General features: G+C 37.0%; 1 long non-coding RNA gene across 1 annotated transcript; it reads right to left on the minus strand.

Annotated features, from left to right (window-relative positions):
* Positions 1-328: 328 nt before the first annotated feature.
* Positions 329-2163, minus strand: LOC130461891 (uncharacterized). The gene is made up of 3 exons (XR_008921853.1): positions 1866-2163; positions 1504-1567; positions 329-595 (listed from the first exon to the last, which is right to left on the minus strand). It is a non-coding gene; the product is annotated as an uncharacterized lncRNA (long non-coding RNA).
* Between the last annotated feature and the right edge of the window lie 18653 nt (positions 2164-20816).

Genomic DNA, 20816 nt, shown 5'->3' on the forward strand with positions numbered 1-20816 from the left:
GGATGGACTTTTTGAGATGAGTAGTGTTTGTGCTAATGTGCTACTCCTCCGTTTCTCTGCAATTCCTATTATTGCTATTACTGCTGAAGCTATAATGACCCTCGCATTAGTTGAGATTCCTGAATATTGTAAGTTTATAGAAGAGATAAAACCAAAAATGAAACTCTTGAAAGACTTAATTCTATCCTTCCTCATATTCTATCCCTCCTCTGTAGCCATCAGTGTGTTGATTGCATGCTCTATATTGGTTGATGTTACCAACTGATCATGGTGTGCCCAATTTGTAACACCCCAAAATTTGGACCTTTTATATAATCAAAAACCCTGTTTTTATTTCATAAAACAATCGTTCAAACTTTGGGAGTGTCCCTGCTACATTTATTCTCCATAGAAAATAAATGCAAAGCAACAGAACAATTTAAAACCATTAAAGTCAAAATTAACTAAGTGGTCTAAAGGTGGCACATAAAAATAATACAACCAATTCTCATACAACTAAATAACAAAGTTCAACTTAAACTGGAATAGAAACTGTCTCTTGATTAGGTGGTTATTCTAAGCGTCTCCTCACTCGTAGCCAAGTAACTTTACCAACCTGCAAAAATAAATAGAAAAGAGACAAAAGAGACGAACTCCCAAAAATCAGATAAACTGATTAATTTCAACTCCATCCCGTAAAATAAATAATTAGGTTTGAAAACGTTTTGAGTATATAAAATAAGTAGTTAACAACAAGTTCCAATTTAATAATCCATCATTATACTTATCACATAAGATCAATATTAATTAAGTGAGGGAAAGAGAACGCTAAGGGTCGCGCGTAACCCTTGAGAATGGCCAAGTAAGATGAGTACAGAATGTCCCTAGTGTGCACACCCCTCACGAATTAACTATGGGTCTCCGCGACCGCGCACCAATAGAATTAGGAGGAAGACTAAGCAGAAAGTTTAATACAGAATAATAGAAACCTACTAGAAGGTTACCGGGTCTCCACTATGGTGCACCGATAGAACAACATCTAGTAGGGCAACTTGTTCCTAACCCTTACGGAATTTTCCCTCGGAGATTACACTTTACGTTATTGTTGTTTTAATACGACCTGAGCATATGGAACAAATAGACACACAACCAGAATCGTAGTTACGCAAATAATGCATCAATAATAACATCACTGTAGTCTATTATTATACAACTCAAATCAGGAGGGTCTACACCCTATATTTCATAATCATATCCTTTTTTTTTAACCATATCCAACGCATGTCCACTCTACTAGACGTGATACTCCGCTTAGTAGAACAATATACCCCAAGTAGCTGATTTCGTAAAATAATAATAGTAATACGAATATAATTTTCATAATAACACTCATTATACATGCCCACGAATTCAAATCACATAACCCATATACAACACCTAATCTCGCTAACACATAATAACACATAGATACGTTGAAAATATTTGTCCTAACGGGACCTAAAGATGATGGACATTGAAAATTACCTTGAGTTCGATAAAATCCCAAAACTGTTACGACGAGTTACTTGTTCTCCCACTACGAGCAAACCTAAAAAAATGGTTTTAAATTACCCTACTAAGCATCAATGTTAGTGACAGAAACTCATCTAACCCGACATAAAATTCTATCAAATCGTGACATTAACTTGTAAAGGTCAACCTTTTATGTTTGTTTTTGTTTAACAAACGAAATGGGAAATCGGTTTCTTCACTTATTAATAAATTAAAACAAACCAGAAATCAAAACTAATTCCTCCAAAACTAGTATAGTAATTGGTAAATATAAATTACAGTCAAAACTCTTTTTTAATATCACTTTTAAATCAAAAGAGGGAAAGTGAACATACTCTATTCACGAAGCATTATAAGGCGAGATGAAGGAGGAAAAGGTGGTTTGACAACCCACATCAGTTAAGCAACACAATTAAGTAGAGTAATGGTAATCGCCGATAGACTTATCAGGTACAATGGTTGGCTGAATATCTAATGGCTTCACTGTAAACACCGTTGTTCATACCATTTGAAGGTGTAACGATGGCTGCGATTTCTGGTGAGGGTTTATTCCACATAACAATGGGGAAAGATGATTCATGATGGTCAAATGGTGATGACGGCAGAGGAGAGTTAGGGAAACGAGGGTTTCATTAATCCCACTTACACAACACAATTTTTTTTTCTAGGTTTTTGGTAGTATATATAACTTAGGGTGAGTAGGCTTTAATAAGAAGAATTAACTTTAGAAATTTATTAAATAAATCTGAAAATATATTTTTTTTTTATTTTATAACTTCCTTTAGTTAAAGCTCAATAAAACCTTTATTTTAAATTGTAAAATCATTTTAAGTTAACAAAATAATTTATTAGAAATGCCCAAAAATTCGGGGTATTACATCTACTCCCCCTTAAAAACAAAGTTCGTCCTCGAACTTTAAAGTTAGATTTCACTTTAACATAAGACCCACTAATAGAGGACGAACTTTGTTTTTAAAGGGGAGTAGATGTAATACCCCGAATTTATTTTACCTAAATGTTCAAACATTATTGACACTCAAAACGTTTATCTGATTATATAAAATGTCATTTAGGTAATTTTTATATATATTATAAAAATTATTAGGGGTACTCAAAACGTTTTCAAACCTAAAATTATTTATTTCACGGGATGGAGTTGGAATTACTCAGTTTATCTGATTTTTGGGAGTTCGTCTCTTTTTTCTCTTTTCTATTTATTTTTGCAGGTTGGTAAAGTTACTTGGCTACGAGTGAGGAGACGCTTAGAATAACCACCTAATCAAGAGACAGTTTCTATTCCAGTTTAAGTTGAACTTTGTTATTTAGTTTTATGAGAATTGGTTGTATTATTTTTTATGTGTCACCTTTAGACCACTTAGTTAATTTTGACTTTAATGGTTTTAAATTGTTCTGTTGCTTTGCATTTATTTTCTATGGAGAATAAATGTAGCAGTGACACTCCCAAGGTTTGGACGATTGTTTTATGAAATAAAAACAGGGTTTTTGATTATATAAAAGGTCCAAATTTTGGGGTGTTACACTTGTACTCTCGATGCACCCACAATGACTCATAAACCCACCTGAGGGATGGGCTAGAACTTCTAGCTGCGGTTCCCAGTCTCAGTCTGTTACCAAAAATCCCAATTCCTCTATTCTTCACTCTCTCTTCATACCCTTTTGGTAATTGAGGTGTTTTCTCTTCACCTTCTACAAAAACATCAAATGTCAGAGTTTCTAAGCACCCATACGAACTTTTTCCTGCTTCTTTCCAATCCTATTGCCTCTTATCTGCTCGTAACTCAACGATGTTGATGATCCAAAAGATACATGTATCACTGAACCTTGCTCTTGCTTGTCTAGTCATACTAGGCGTTGACGTTTTTGTCTTCCGCTTCTGTTTTCCAATTCCACAAGATTAAAAGGTCCAAGAACATAGTGTTTTGCTCAACATCTATTGGTAGCTTCTGCAACGGTTCGACATATCTCCCTTCTACCAGTCTAGATGTGTTGTAGAGCCTTCCAGACTCTGGACTCCGAAATTTGATTTGATTGGCTGCAAATATAGATGATACTGCAAATTTCAGTTCTAATAGAAGTCAAATAGCTATATAGATGATACTTTCATTTCTGATAGAAGAAAAATTTCATAATTGCAAAATGCTTTCCTATAATGAACTATGCATTTTCTAGAACTATGCAGTTTCTAAAATACTAATTATGTTTCTTATTTACAGTTTTCTCAAGAAACCTATTTATCGGAAAATGTTGATGAGGTTAGAGACATGTGATGGTATGGAAATGAAGAAAACAAATATGATGGTATGGAAATATCTCCATGAGTTTTGATTGGCAACTTGGTGTGAATGATTAGATTTTAGAACTTTTTGTTTTACATTTTTGGAAATTTCAATAAATGTAAAACATTTGCGTTTTGAGCATTACTTCTGGAAAATATATTTTTTGGTAATAATATGGAATATTATGAATTTTTATTGAATTATTATAAAATATTATAGCAGTGGGTGGTTTAATACAATTGGTGAATACAGCAACTACAGGTTTAGCATCTAAACTACGGGTTTAAATACCTACTTTTACTGATTTTTTTTTTAAAAATCTAAATAAAAAGGGACTCATAATTTGTAAAAAGGTCTCTCTTGGTATAATACTAAAAAAATTCAAAGAGACCCCATACCTTACATATGGGGTCTGAGCTTATTTGAAAATAAATTAATAAAAAGTTCAAAGAGACCACTTTTCTTATATATGCATGGGGTCTTAATTTCTTAAATGAAATAAAATAAAACTCAAAGAGACCCCTTTTTTTTCATATAGGGTCTCTTTCCCTTCTAAAATATTTTCTCCTAACTTTACGTAAGAGACACCTTTTCTTACATGAAGGGCCTCCAACTTTTAACAAACATACCTCCTTTCTAGAGACCCCCTTAGAGGATCGTAGGTCTCTTATTCCTTTTTGGACGGGTCTCTTTGCCCATTTTTGTAGTAGTGATGGTCAAGATTTATATTACCATAATTACAATGATCACTTTGAGAATCTAACCAGAAGTTAGATAATGAAATATTTCGTATCATGATGTGATAATCCAGGCCATCCGGGTTTAAGAGCACCCGTCACGAGAATTTAAAAATTCATGTCAAATAAAATTTTATGTGCTGACACTCCCTCGCATGTTTTATATATCCAAAGGAAAGAAATAATTGATGGGGTTGAGTTGTGTTTCAATCGAATATTTATAATGAATCGATTGAGAAAATAAATACGTACAAGAGATATTAATGATTTTGAAAATTTGTATAATGATAGGTGATTTCAAGTTCACCATTATAGTAAGTCACCTGAAGGTCACCGTAATGATAGTAGGTGACTTGAAAATCACAAATAAGTTTAACTTATTACAAGTGCTTTGGGATTGATTTAAGTATCATAAATAAGTATCATAAATCTCTTGATTGGGACAATCATACGTCAGCACGAAAAGAGAAAATATTAAGAAAAACAACTGCATATTATCTACTTCCCATAATCATTATTGATCTCCAGAAGAGAACAAAAGTATGAAAATTTTATCAAAATACATGTTGAAAAGTTTAATATTTAGTTGGTGAAGAATGTTATGCCCCAAAATATATCGAAAAAATATATCGAAAATATTTTCCCAACTTAAGGGAGACGAGCAAAAATAAGTTGGCAAAATTAAAAGATAATAAACTGATCCCCATATGAGTAAGTGTACATGCCAGCTTTATGTCCTCGAATTATGTTTGGACATAAATATCTATGACTTGATTATTTTAAATTGTTACATATTCAGAGGCATAAAGGTGTATAATAGTCATAGTGCTCGATGTTACATACATTAGGTGTTGAGAATTATATATATCTTGCCAATATTTATTTAAATCTCTACACATGAAGTGCAGATTATATATACGGTTCCAACATAGTATGAAATAAATTTATTTGTATGAAAAGGGCAAGATAGTGCAGTTGATGATATTATTGAAAATAAAGAAAACACTAATATATAGTGTAGGAAATACCATTAAAGTGGTATAGATATCTGAACTGAAATAGATGGTCAATGAGAAAACTTTAATCGTACCAATTTAATATGTATTCAGATATCATTGTTGAATAGCATGCAAAATATATATTAACTAATACTTGATGATGCCGGTATGTGATGGAACGATATGCATATGAGAAAAGTAATGGACTTAAGAAGGGGGATCTCAAATATATGTTTTTGTTAATGTCGACATAATCATTATGATCAAAATGAGGTCGTGCACCCGAAGTCCAAAAAGTTATGGATTTTATAATACACACTGTATACTTGCATTTTGAATCTTACATTCATGGGCATGTGTAATTAATAGGTAAATGCATCGTTCATCGTAAATTTAGTTCATTTTACATTTTATCATATATTGTATGATTTTGATTTATCCAGTTATGAATTTTATATTGTATACAAAAGTTTCTAAATTATTATCATGACGTTGATAGGGCGATTTTCCGTCGTTGAAAAGAAAACCACCTAACCAAAAAAAAAATTATAAACTCCTAACTAACCGGCTATATGGATTATAGCGGCAAGTATAGGGATCGTCCCATAGAAACGGTGTGCATTTAGTCAAGACGTTAAGATAGTTTAGACAAAAGTTGGTTTGAATTAATTTCTAGGAAAACTAAGCTAACAATCAAACGAATTAAACCAATATAGGGAAACGCTAGGGAGTCGGGGATAGGCTAGGGAATTGGGGGAAATGATTTAAACAATCAAGAAATCATGATGATGCAATGACTTAGTGCATAGGGGAATAGAATCGAATGACGTGCTCGCCACCTCTCGGATGGAGCACGCGAAGCACCTAATCTATGGAAGAACTTTCGCCTAACCCTAAACTAGGTAACTTGCATATCGGAACCACTATTCACTTGCATAAAATAGGTTCACAATTTCTTGCCAAACCTAGACTATACATTCCAATCAAATCCAATCAATTAGTATTTGCAACTACTACTCAATTAGTCATGGATATCCTATCACCAAATCAAATTTAATTACATCAATCAATCAACATTCAACCATAAATTTCACCTAATTAAACCCCTAGATTCTCCCCTATCCCTAACCTAAATCTACTCACTACACATGCTTGAAATTAGGAATTTCATGAATTCTAGGCAAGCAATCATGTAATTGAAAGAGTAGAAGGAAGGAATCAAGAAGTTGAGCATTCAATTGCAAAATCAAAAGAGAATTGAGAATTAATAAAACTAAAATCAAAGCAAAGAGGAATTCAAGAATTATAGAAGAATTAAAGAACAATAGCAAAATAGCAAGAACAAAGAACTAAGGATTTGAATTAAAATTGCAAGAAATTGAAAGAGTTGAAGAAATTACAACTTGAAGCTTCAAAGCAATGGAGTTTCTCTCTCTAGAAATGCTGAAAATGTAATTGGGAATTTTAAAAATGTAAATATAAAAGTTAATGACCTAAAATTAATAATGAAAAATCTATTTATAAGTTTCCCCAAATAGAAGCTTTAATTCAAAAATATGCAGCCCGCGTCAGTGTTCGGTCGCACCTACCTGATGTGGGCTTGAATATCTCCACCATAAGGCCCAAAGAAGCTACAATGACTAATACAGGCCAGCTGGGCCCAAGCCTAGGAAGTAGGCCCAAACCTTGGTACCTAAACGAAATAAGAGCACATCCTTATTTCGGAAAGCCCGCCTTCTCTGAGACGCCAGGCCCAATTTGTAAAAGGCTCATCATTGTTGGCCAAATGACACGTGTCCTAAATCCCCAAGGGGCACACATCCCACAGCTAGGGTTGAGGGATCAATTCCCAAGAAACCCTATCCCTATAAATAGCTCAGATCCCAAGGTAAGGGCAATCAATTCATTCCCACCAACCAAAAACTATCTTTGCTCTGCCTTCTCTCTACAAGTTACTTATCTCTCTAGCTTATACTTACTTAAGCATCGGAGGGAATATTCCTGCGGGAATATTCTTGTTTTGCAGGTTGCCAGAAGTTCGTGCCAGGTCATACGTGATACCTTCGAGGAACGCGTGCCACGTCAGCACCGTAAAAGATCCCACAACATTTGGCGCCGTCTGTGGGGAGGTACAGTGTCATGGCTGAACTTCAATCTGAGTGCGGAAAATCCGAGGACAAAACGGGACTCCCAGTCAGATGAGGGGTGTCTAAAGATGGGTTCGACACTCATTGTGACGCGGCAGCTAGCCGGCCTACTGCCGCAAGTTCTGTGCAGCACTTGTTGAATGGCGCTCACGAAGTCAATCCTAAGCACGATAATGGCAGGATGGTAGAGTCTTTGTCAGAAGATCCCGACTCACCTATGAAAGGACGCACCCTGGAGAAAGAGAGTCGGCATGTAAAAGAGGAACGTCCAGGAAGATGGACGAGACGAACTTCACAGAAGAATAATGAGGCCTAGGGCCATCACTCTCTAAAGACTCCTAGAAGACAGCATGAGAGCGTCATCTTGAGAAAGAATGGCCGCGGCACTGAGGAGAAAAGAAGGCGAAGGAGGTCGTCCTTTAGGGGCTCCTTTATGTTCAACACGGCTCTTGAAAACATCCTCCTTGCTGAGGGACCGAGTCTGGGAATAGAACCGTCCCCCCGACGACTGACCACCTCCAGCCAACAGGCCCCTTTCTGTGCTTTCCACAACGACGAAGGACATGACACCCAAAATTGTCGGATGTTGAGGAAGATATTAAGTGACCACGCGGCTGAAGGACACCTCGGCCAGTACATCCATTTAAAGGTCGCGGACAAAGAAATGAGCCCCACCTGTAAGAAGTATTCAGACGAAAGAGTTATGGTAATATCGGGGGGAATAGCTGCAGGAGAACCATGTAAGGAAGGACGGCAAAAAGGTCCATCTTATCTTCGCCCAGCACAGATGAATTTACCCTCTGTAGAAATTTCCAAAGACGATTACAGAAGGGCGGCAGCACCATATGATGATGACCCTCTAGTTATAGAGATTAAGGTGGCTAACCTCAAGGTGAAGAGAGCATTGGTGGACACGGGGAGCTCGTCCGACATAATCAGTCTGCAATGTCTGCGGAAATTAAAACACGATCCTGAAGCCATAGAGAAAGTGTACGGGCCCTTGGTAGGATTCGGAGGGAGCATCGTTCGTCCAATCGGCTCCATCTTACTCCCGACCTTTATTGGAGTTCCCCCCAGTGACCAAAGAAGGTGTCATCTAGTTTATAATTGTAGCAAACCTCACCACATTCAACATCATACTCGGCCGTCCAACACTCAACGACCTAAGAGCTGTGATTGTTCCTCATTTACTGCTGGTCAAATTTGTAGGAAGTAACGGACGCGTTGGGTCTCTCTATGAAAATCAACAGTTGGCCAGGGATTGTTACTTATCGACATTGGAGCCAACGGCCTGGGGAGCCTCTCCAAAGGGAAAAGAGCAAGCTAAACCTCTGGCAACCCGTCGTAAAATCCGGGAGACACCAACGGAGCACAATGCAGAAAGACGACCTGAACCAGTGGGAGCACACTATGCTATAATCCTGGACCTAGCAGACCCGTCTCGAACGGTTCCCATTGGGATTCACCCTGACGATCCCTTGTCAGCAGCATTAGTGCAACTACTCCGAGATTACAAGGAAATATTTTCCTTCACGGTAGAGGAGATGCCAGACATTGATCCGGCGGTAGCCATGCATAAGCTAAATGTAGATAGCGCTATAAAGCCAGTGCGCCAGAAGAAGAGGAATCATGGAGAAGCAAGAAATTTGGCCGCCGCTGCTGCGGTTAAAAAACTAATGGATGCAGGCTTCATACGTCCGCGTCAATACCCCCACTGGGTGGCTAACATAGTACTGGTACCCAAGCCCAATGGGGCATGGAGGATGTGTGTTGATTACACCGATCTCAACAAAGCTTGCCCCAAGGACAGTTTCCCACTGCGAAAGATAGACCGACTCGTCGACTCAACGGCCGGACATGCCATGATGAGCTTCATGGACGCCTACTCCGGATTTCACCAAATCCCATTGTGGCCCGAAGATCAAGAGAAGACGTCATTTGTCACGGAACAAGGATTGTACTGCTACAAAGTAATGTCGTTCGTTTTTTGCGAAGCAGCTGGGAAGGAATATAGAAGCCTATATCGACGATATGATTGTAAAAAGAAAACAACAGAGGGATCACCTCGACGATTTGCGAGAAACCTTTGAGACCCTCAGGACATACCAAATGAGGCTCAATCCCAAGAAGTGCATATTCGGGGTATCCTCTGGCAAGTTCCTTGGCTTCTTGATTGACGAAAGGGGGATTGAAGCAAATCCGGACAAGGTGCAGGCGGTCATCAATATGAAGTCGCCAAGGACGGTCAAAGATGTGCAACGCCTAACTGGATGTCTTGCCGCCTTGGGGCGATTTTTATCTAGAGCTGGAGATAAGTGTCATTACTTTTTCAGTACCATCAAAAAGGGCACCCAGTTTGAGTGGACGTTGCAGGCAGAGGCCGCCTTCCTTCGTCTAAAAGAACACCTGCATACTTTGCCACGACTGGTCACCCCTCTCTCAGGAGAAGTCTTATATATGTACCTTGCCATCTCAGAGTACGCATTAAGTGCCGTCTTGCTTACAGAAAGGGATGGGACGCAACTACCTGTCTACTTTGTCAGCCACATGCTGCAGAATGCTGAACTCAAATATCCAACAGTTGAAAAGTTTGGCTTCGCTCTGTTCTTGGCTAGTAAGAAGCTTCGTCCATATTTCCTGGCTCATCGACTGATAGTCTACACGGATCAACCGCTAAAACGGCCGTTCACCAATCTAGAAGCGTCCGGAAGAATGCTCAACTGGGCAATTGAGCTTAACACATTTGATATTTCGTATGAGCCGCGAAAGGCAATAAAGGGACAAGCATTTGCTGATTTCATTGCGGAACTGACCAAGCCACCCTATTTGAGGAATGAGAAAACCCAGTGGATAGTTCATGTGGACGGCTCTGCCACCCAAAATGGGTCGGGAGCCGGCATTATCTGCGAATCACCAAAAGGGGATATCTATAAATATGCAATGCGTTTTAACTTTCAGGCATCAAACAACGAAGCTGAATACGAAGACCCGATATGTGGAATTCAGATGAGCAAAGCAGAAGGGGCGGCAGACGTCCTGGTTTTATCTGACTCACAGTTAATCGTCAGTCAAGTAAAAGGAGAATACGAGGCCAAAGATGACGCCATGATAAAATATCTGGAGAAGGTCTGTCAGGAAGTTCAGCAGCTGTCTAACTTTGAAATACAACATACCCCGGTCTGAAAACTATTAGGTTATGATTCATATGACAAAACATAAATCATGCGGAAAAACCATAAAGCCAGGAAAACATATTATTTACACATAATCATTTAGCATAGTTTAGATGCATACACTTTGTTGCGTGCCCTCCCTAGCTGCGCCCGAACCGAACAAGAACAAGTCCTTAGGACTCCAAGTGTCGTCCCTCCGTAGATAGTCCACAGCACGTCCGGATCCGCCTTAAGCTTGACCAACTAGAATCTCCCTTAAGGTAGTATAGATTTCGGCTAAATAGGGGCAAGAGAGTGGCTGATTTTTCTTGAAAATCTTACCTTTGAATACTTCAATTGTATCTCTAAATTATGACCCTAGGCACCTATTTATAGAGGTATGGAAAAGGAATTATAATCCTACTAGGATTTGGATTTATTAATTAGAATCCAACTTGAACTCTAAATAATAAATTTAATCTATTAGGAATCCGTGTGTTTTCTTGCTTCATTTGTTGCTGGTTTGCTGTCTTTTTTGCAGGTTTCTCGACACTTGACCTTGATCCAACAACTTCAGCTCGACGGATGTTGTGCTGTCAAACAGATGTGTTAACTTGCAAAATGCAAGGTGTAGGAAATATGATTCTGTATTTCTATAGAGATGTAAACTGTAATATGTACAATGTAACTTATAGTTTGTAATATGTAATGTGTAAGTCGTTTCCCAGGCATTTTGTATTGGCCAACGTTTCCCATGCATTTTTTAATTGCCAACGTTTCCCAGGCATTTTGTATGGCCCAACTTGTAAGATGTAAATTTTAAATTTTAAATTGTGAATTGTAAATGTAAGTGTAACTTTGTAATTTGTAAGACGTCGAAACAAACTGGTAAGATAATATTCTAGGCACTCTGTGTTTTCCAATACGTGTTCTTTTTGTCATCCCCGCTTTGAGTACTGCACTCGTCTTTTTAGCTTGCACCAAATTCCTTATCTACTAAGAAAATGTCGTACTGTCAACAGGATAAAGCATGAGGATTTTCCGGTGGTTTATCCAACTGCCCTCCGGTGCTTAAGGTAGTGCATGGTACTTGGGATAATCCGAAACTTGACAAAAAAGGACAACGGATAAGTTTAGAGACTACTTGATGAAGTCGGGATGTTCGACGAGATCATGTCGTTAGGACTTGTATAATGTCTGTATACGCCTTGAAGTCGTTCCAGGATGGGTCGTCAAGATTGTTTGTTCTGAAGGACGAGCTAGAGGCGTCAAAGTTGACCGTTGGGTGGGCCAACGACCTTACGATGCTTAAGTCAATAATGGTAAGAAAATGGACAAATAAGAAAAGAGAGGATCGAGTTGTTGGGTTACTTAGCTGGTTTAGGAATCGGCTAATGTGTGTGTTATCCTCTGCGTAGTGATTGCGACGGGTTCGTGTTGTCCCCCGTCTCGGAGTCGTCGGTTTAATTCCAGCAACAGTGACCTGTTCATCTCTGCATGTAGGGTGGTTGCAAAAAAGAAAACATAAATGTACACAATGAATTAGAGAATAGAAATGATACAACTTTAAGTGTGTTACGTTCCAGCTTCTCGGTATTGGTTTTCCAGCTTTGTTTGTCGGTTCGTATGCGTGGTGACCTATTCGTCTTTCGACATGATATGGGCCTTCCCATTCTGGTGCTAATTTCCCATGTTGCAGATCTTTCGACAATTGTTGGGGAAGACTTTTCGTAGCACCCAGTCACCTTGTTGGGAGATCTTCACTCGTACATTCTTGTTGTAACTTCTTGCGGCATTTTGTTGGTATGTCGCCATTTTAACCTTGGTCGTTCCTCTGAGTTCGTCGATGGTGTCGATGTCGTGAGCCAACTCCAAGTTGTTCTTGTCTTCCGTCATGAGTCAATACCGTGCTGTTGGGATCTCAACTTCGGGTGGGATCACGGCTTCACACCCAAACACTAATGAAAATGGAGTGTGATTGGTAACCGTTTTGGGTGTCGCCCTGATGTGTGAGTTTGTTGATTGACTTGTGGATGGTTGTTCGCTGATTAGCAAGGTTTCTTTTGTGATGGTTGGATGCATGAGGTGGACAATAGGAACTGTGGTTAGTTTGGTCGGGTTGATGTTGGAGCCCAGGTTTGCTAGTGCGTCGGCTTGGGTATTCTGGTCTCTTGGGATTTGTTGGAGGTTTGCATGAGTCGAATTTTTGACAAGTGCTTTGTCTATCTCGATTTTTAGCTTGCATCTTGGAGTCCTTTGTTGCATAAGAACCGTTAATTTTGACTAATAATCAACAATGAATCACAGCGTACCTCGAGTCGTCGAATGTGCATGTCGTGCACTAGCGTCAATCCTAAGATCAGGGTCTCGCACTCCGCTTTGTTATTGGTAGCTTTAAACTAGCAACAGATTGATTGTACTATCATGTTCCCTTGTGGAGATTTTAGCACAAGTCCTAATCATGTCCCCCGTATGTTGGAAGATCCATCAGTGAACAATGTCCATGTTGGTGGAATAGTGTCGTCTTACAGCATGTTGACCTCTTTATCAACTTCTTGTTGTATATTTGGCTGATGTCGTAACACCCTAACTGTACGGTCCACTTAGACATCCTGCCATATAACTCAGGTTTCCTCATGTTCGACTTTATGGGATAGTTAGTTCTCACAATTATAGGATGACATTCAAAATAAAGGCGTAATTTAGTAGATGCTACAACTAATGCAAGTACAAGTTTTTCAAGGTGTGAGTACCTTGTTTCGGCGCTAAGTAACGACTTGCTGATGTAGTAGGCTGGAAGTTGCTTACTTTTATTGATATTGACAAGTTTCTTGATGTAATCCAAGCCGGTGTTGTCGTCATTGACAGTGTCGTCAATCATCATTGACAATGTCGTCGGACGTCATCGACAGTGTCGGCGGACGTCATCAACATTATACCTGCAATCAAAGTCTTGTGTGCGATATTATCACGAAAAATAAATTATATAATTTCATTGTTAGTTGTAGAATATATATAAGACTATGATCAATATTTAAGATCATGAATATAAGTAAAGTATATTGTCTCGTCCCCCTGTGGCAACTTCAAGAAAGTATTTGAGTTGGAGTTAGCCACAAATAAGAGGTCGTATGCCAATATCTGATGTCGAGTATTTTCAATGCTATGATGAATTGTCCCTGTGTCCTTGACATTCTTGTTGTGTCGTTCTCATGGTCATTGACGTCTTCGTGTCGTTGTTAGTGAACCACATTGTCATGATCGTCTTTTAAAACTTTCTTTTACAGAGACGTCACTAGTTGATGTTGAGCTAGCACTGCCTCGACATGGAGTTGGCATCAGGAGACGACTTATGGGTGTCGCAACATTAGCCCTTCTGACGACATCATTGGTTTAGGATCTGTGACGACAAACAATGACAACATGGTCTTTTGCATATCTCGTTTTCTTAGTCATTTGAAAAGGTGAACCTGTTCACAACAACACTAAGGTGAGTTGTTAAAATAACATGAATATGAGTGGAGGCTTATCTCTATTATCCGTCGAGGAGCATCGTTGTCTGTTAAGAATCTCCAAGCGTCAATGTCTCGTGACTTGAAGTGGTGTTTTCCAAGTTGTCCTTCATTTTCGGTATGTCGCTCACTTGGTGGATGATGATGTCAAGACTGTCACCTGCCACAAATTCAATAGAACCAAGCGAAACAATTAGTTAATTTTGATAGTAAGGGAATCCATTACCCATTTTCTGTCTCGTCAAGGATTGACGTCTTCGTGAAGACGATCTAGTCAGCTTGCATAGATATAACACTATTTCACGAACTCGTCACATCCAGATTGTTCAACGTCACTCCACACTCCGATGTCAAGCTGTACTTTGATGACGACACAATCTTGACACATCTATATCGACACGTGCTCCAACATTGTCTCGTACTTTGATGACGACATTGTCTTGTCACATCTCCCGTCAACGTATGCATGCTTCCATTGACCCGTACATCGATGATGACATGGTCTCGGCACATCTTTTGATGACGACATGATCTCGACACATCTTTTGACGACGACACGGTCTCGGCACATCTTCTGATGACAAGGCGGTCTTGGCACATCTTTTGATGACGAGGCGGTCTCGGCACATCTTCTGATGACAAGGCGGTCTCGGCACATCTTTTGATGACGACACTGTCTCGACACATCTTTTGATGATGAGGTGGGTTCGTACTCATATTTGGGAGTGGTGGCGATAGGGGTTGCGGATCTGATCTGCGATTGTAGGGCTTCATTCTCCTTTAGAGGAGGCTAATGCGCTGCTCCATGTCCTCAAGTCGGCGAGTCACACCATTGGAAGAGCTTTGGTTTGCAGACATGGTGGTGAAGTGGGTTATTTTTAGTGGACGGATGAGATTATAAGGCTATTCTTGATTGTCAGCCCCACGTTGGGCGCTAAATTGTGTTGGACAAATTCTACATAGGGTCGAATTCGTCAGAGGGAGGGGGTGCTAACAATCCGAATGAGGAAGATATATAAAGATGATGGGAACAAAGATGGAAAACCCTTACGAAAAGGGGGAAAAGGGTAGTATATTATTAAGCAATAGGGTAGTGTATGATCATGTTCAGATTACAATAATAGGTTTGAGAGAGTAAGAGTAGAATATTATTATGAAGTGTGAATGAGATACATAAAATGAGTCTACCACTACTATTTATACACGACTCATTGATTTGAATCATAAAAACCGTCATTAAACCAAGGAGTTAGAGCATGTAACCCCCATATCCTTCAATGATTGTAACATTCCCTTGATTTTAGCTTTGCATTTAATGATTGTAACCTCCCCTTTATTTCCGCTTTGCTTTTATTGTTGTTTTGATGGCTGCCATATGACCCTTTGAATGGTCCACCTTGCCACGTCACGAGAAGGGTATTTTTCCGACTAAACAGTCTCACTCCTCGAGTCTACCATGGAAGCTAGCACTTAAAAAGCTTCAATGGTAAATAATCCATACCAACCCCTGCAATTGGGTGAACCAAAAGCAAAAAATGAATTTTTTACAATTAAATGAAAAAATGGTAAGAATTAGAATATGAATCACTGTTGTTTACCATTTTTTGTGAGAAGAGCAGGGGAAAGTGGATAAAATTTACATCAAAAGTTGAAAATAAAATAATACTCCCTCTGTATTTATTTAAGGGATACATTTGCTTTTACCGGCCGAATTTATTTAAGAGATAAACTTGCCATTTTTAGTAACTTATCAACCCCGTCTTCTAATTAAATAATCTATCTATTATATCCTATGTCCCACCACCCTATTAAACAAATAATTTCATAATTACACCCCACCCCTTACCCCCTAAAATGACATGGTCCCCACTTGTTTTACTTATTAAAATATCTACCCAACCCCACTTGTTTTATTACTTTATTTCATTCAATTATTCTTCTTAATACCCGTGTCCGGCCAAGTGTATCCTTAAATAAATACGGAGGGAGTAGAAATTGTATATACAATCAATTAAAACTAAAAAGAATTCAATGAGGCTAAACTAAAATAACGATTTGCGTGGATGTTGAGAAAAGAGGAGAGAGAAAGGATGAATGCAAGTAGGGGGTGAGAAGGTGAAAATAGAGGAGAGATAAATAAGGGGTGGGTGTGGCCTGTGGGTATTGTTGGATATCGACTCATCAGGGTTTTTTTTAATGATTAGAATTGTTGCATGCAAGCATATAGACGGTCAGATTAAATCAGTTGGAGGGTCGGGATTCTTTCTCATTATATATATATATATATATATATATATATATATATATATATATATATATATATATATATAAGCCAAGAGCTGAGGGTATTGTAGTAAATTAACTTTTCGTGTCCACTTGCCAAAATACAATTACACCCTCCCCCGTTAACCAGTTATTCACGATACAGTTGAACATTTGACTGCGAAAATTAAAACATGCAATCCTAAAGAAAAGGGAAGGAAATCAATTAGGGGAATAGAATACATTTAATTCGGGAAATAAAATACTGAAAATTAGGGGAAAACACAATCATATCAGGAAAGGAAATAATACAAACACAGAATCAACAAAACACAATTAATACAAAAATCGAAATTATTACAAATTATTTCAAATGCCAAAAAAATAAACTCCAGAAAACTCTGTAAAACCTCTCACTGTTCTTCGTGAAAGCTCCATCACCAAAACCTCCATCACCGTTCTTCGCGAAGTCGCTCCGACACACGTAAGTACCAGTTTTCTCAGTAATCCTTGCAAGAAATTAAAAACAGAAAAAAAACATAATTGTTATAAATAATTCAAGATTTGTATGCATAACCATACAAAACAGTAATGAAATAATTAAAAAAAAATTATCATAATAATTTCATATGGATCTTAATTAATTATTTCGGTTTAATTCATGCTGTTAATTTCTTATGGATCTTAATTAGAGATTCACGAACTTTTTTCATACCCATAAAAAATAGAAATTAAACAATTAATGATTTCTTAATTTAATTGAATGGACATATTCAAATCTGTATTTGCATAAAAAAAATAGAAATGAAACAATTAATGATCTTTTAATTTAATTGAATGGACATATTCAAATCTGTATGTGCATAAAAATACACATAACAATTACATTTTTTTTGTATATTATATTTTTTTGTATATAAGAATAAATATCAAATAAAAAGAGAAATGAAATACTTTATATTAATAATCATTCGTGAAATTTCATGCATAAACAATTTTGTTTTTAATATTGTTGCTTTGTAAATTGAGAATGTCTAACTAACACACTTGGGATTATTTATTTTGCAGATTTGAAAATACAAGGTATGTAATATCCCTTGCTTTTATTGTTTTATTATGGACTGAACTTTATTATTACATATTTTAATTCATTCTTTTAGTACAATAATCTCATGTTTTTTTGGGTGTGCAATAGATTCTGAACAGACACTTCGTTGTAAATCTGATTTGTTAGAATTATGAATTGAGAATGTCTAACTAACACACTTGGGATTATTTATTTTGCAGATTTGAAAATACAAGGTATGTAATATCCCTTGCTTTTATGGACTGAACTTTATTATTACATACTTTAATTCATTCTTTTAGTACTATAATCTCTTATATTAATTAATCGGTTTTTATGGCAGAATTCTATTAGTACAATAATCTCATATGTTTTTGTGGGTGTGCAATAGATTTTGAACAGACACTTCGTTGTAAATCTGTTTTGTTAGAACTATGAATTGGAAAATAATTGACTTGAATCGGTTTTTCTGCAGATTTTAAGTTGGGTTTGAAGTTCAAAACGAGATACAATATCGAACAACATACGGTATGTGATTTTAATTTATGGTTTTAATTAAATAATCTATTATATTTTTTAAATCTCTAATTGCAGATTTCAAAATATAAGGTATATTCAAAAATATATTACTTCTTATGAATTGAAACCATTAGTTTTTTATTATCTAAAATCAATGATGAAAACTGAAATGAAATATGGTTTTGGCATGTTTTAATTTCGACTTCAAGTACGACTTTGCATCTGGTGTCGAATTCGTCAAGGCATACAAAACACACGACAAAACCATCGACATAAGGTATGTGACCTATCAATATCCTAAACAAAATAGTATTATTCATGCAGATTTTAATCAATATGCATGCTTTTGTTGATTTTAATTAATTATTACAGATTTTAATTCATGCTTTTTATTCAGAAAAGTTGTTATTTGAATGTGATCTCTACTTTCAGATTTTATTAGATACTAAGCATGCAATAAACTTTATACATTCTAAACTGATTCGGATTTAAACGATTTGGATTGACATGTGAGCTCACATTTTTAGTTTAACTAAACAGAATGAACCTAATTAACTTTAACAAAACAAACTCAGTTAACTTTATTGCAAATACACTAAAAACATAAGTTACAGACCATTGCTTACAAATATAAGATAATTGATTGATTTTTGATATTAGATTGACCTTCTGAGATTATAAAAACCCTTGCCAAAATTCAAGTTTTTGATTAAAAAAACCTCACCAACAATGATGCCACACCAATTCACAAAATCCCAACAACATTGATTAATTCAACAGATAAAGTTAACATTCAAATCCACCATTCAAAAAAACAAGCAGAATAAACAAGGATACAAATTCAATGAAACATCATACAAAATTACACAAAAACAATCAGGGACCAGAAAATCAAACGAATCTACAATAAACTCACCAGAAATTTTGATGCGCCGCCCCATCGCCTTGCCGAACCGTGACGACTAGCGCCTCGACATCTTTCTCTCCAACACGACATGCAAATCAAAATTCCCAAAAAATCAATTAAGCAAAAATTGAGAAAACAAACCATGAATTAAATTAGTTAAGCAAACAATAAATAACCTATCTATTCTACAAATCCATATTGTGCATGAAGTAAATTTTGATTATTAACCCAAACACATGAAGTAATCAAGTTGTTATTTGCATACCATCTCTACTTTCAGATTTTATTAGATGCTAAGCATGCAATAAACTTTATACATTCTTAACTGATTCGGATTTAAACTGATTTGGATTGACATGTGAGCTCACATTTTTAGTTTAACTAAACAGAATGAACCTAATTAACTTTAACAAAACAAACTCGGTTAACTTTATTGCAAATACACTAAAAACATAAGTTACAGACAATTGATTGATTTTTTGAGATTAGATTGGACTGTCTGAGATTAAAAAAAACCCTTGCCAAAATTCAAGTTTTTGATTAAAAAACCACACCAACAATGATGCCACACCAATTCACAAAATCCCAACAACATTTATTAATTCAACAGATAAAGTAAACATTCAAATCCACAATTCAAAAAAACAAGCAGAATAAACAAGGATAAAAATTCAATGAAACATCATACAAAAATTACACAAAAACAATCAGGGGCCAGAAAATCAAACGAATCTACAATAAACTCACCAGAAATTTTGATGCGCCGCCCCATCGCCTCGACCAGCGCCCCATCGCCTCGACCAGCGCCTCGACGGCTTTCTCTCCAACACGACATGCAAATCAAGATTTCAAAAAATTAATTAAGCAAAAATTGAGAAAACAAACCATGAAATAAATTAGTTAAGCAAACACTAAATAACCTATCTATTTCTTTGTTAATTCCAAATAGAAGGCAAAACAGTTTATGGTTACCAATCTAGCGCCTCGCCTAGCGCCTCAGCTAGAGGACCGCATCGCCCAGCGCCTCAGCTAGGGGACCGCATCGCGCAACGCCCCAGCACCTTTCTCTCCAACACTACATGCAAATCAAAAGTGCAAAACAATTGGTTAATCAAAAATTAAGAAAACGAACTATAAAATTAAACCCTAAATAACCATTCTATTACAAACCCAAAAACAAGAATATATTTACAAACCCAAAAACAAGAGTATATTTCGATTACAAACCCAAAAACAAGAATTGATAAAACCCTGAAATTCTAAATCAATTCTAAAAAAGGAAAATTTAGGGCGAAGAGTTTGGGAATATACCTGTGAATTGCAGATCTTCCTGACGTTTATTGTTCGCATGTAAATTCGCCAATTTTTTCAAAGATCTTCCAATTAACTTGAAATGTGCATGTATCTCAGCCATTTTTTAGGAGAAAAAAGAAGAAAACCAGCGAAATGCAAAGTTAAAGAGAGAAAGGAAAGATAGGCACCGATTAGAACTCAGATACATTAAAGAAAAGAGTAGAGAGCGGCGAAGAGAAAGGAGAAACAAACTCAAATGTTGAGCGGCGGAGAGACAAAGAGAGTGGCGAAGGTTAAGGAGAGAGAAGTTACCAACAAAATAAAATAGGGTTACAATTTGAGATTTGATATAGGATGAGCTTTGCTTTGTCAATGAAATGAACCGGTGAGGCTTAT

Source organism: Spinacia oleracea, chromosome 5 (assembly GCF_020520425.1).
Source record: "Spinacia oleracea cultivar Varoflay chromosome 5, BTI_SOV_V1, whole genome shotgun sequence".
Taxonomy (NCBI): Eukaryota; Viridiplantae; Streptophyta; class Magnoliopsida; order Caryophyllales; family Amaranthaceae; genus Spinacia; species Spinacia oleracea.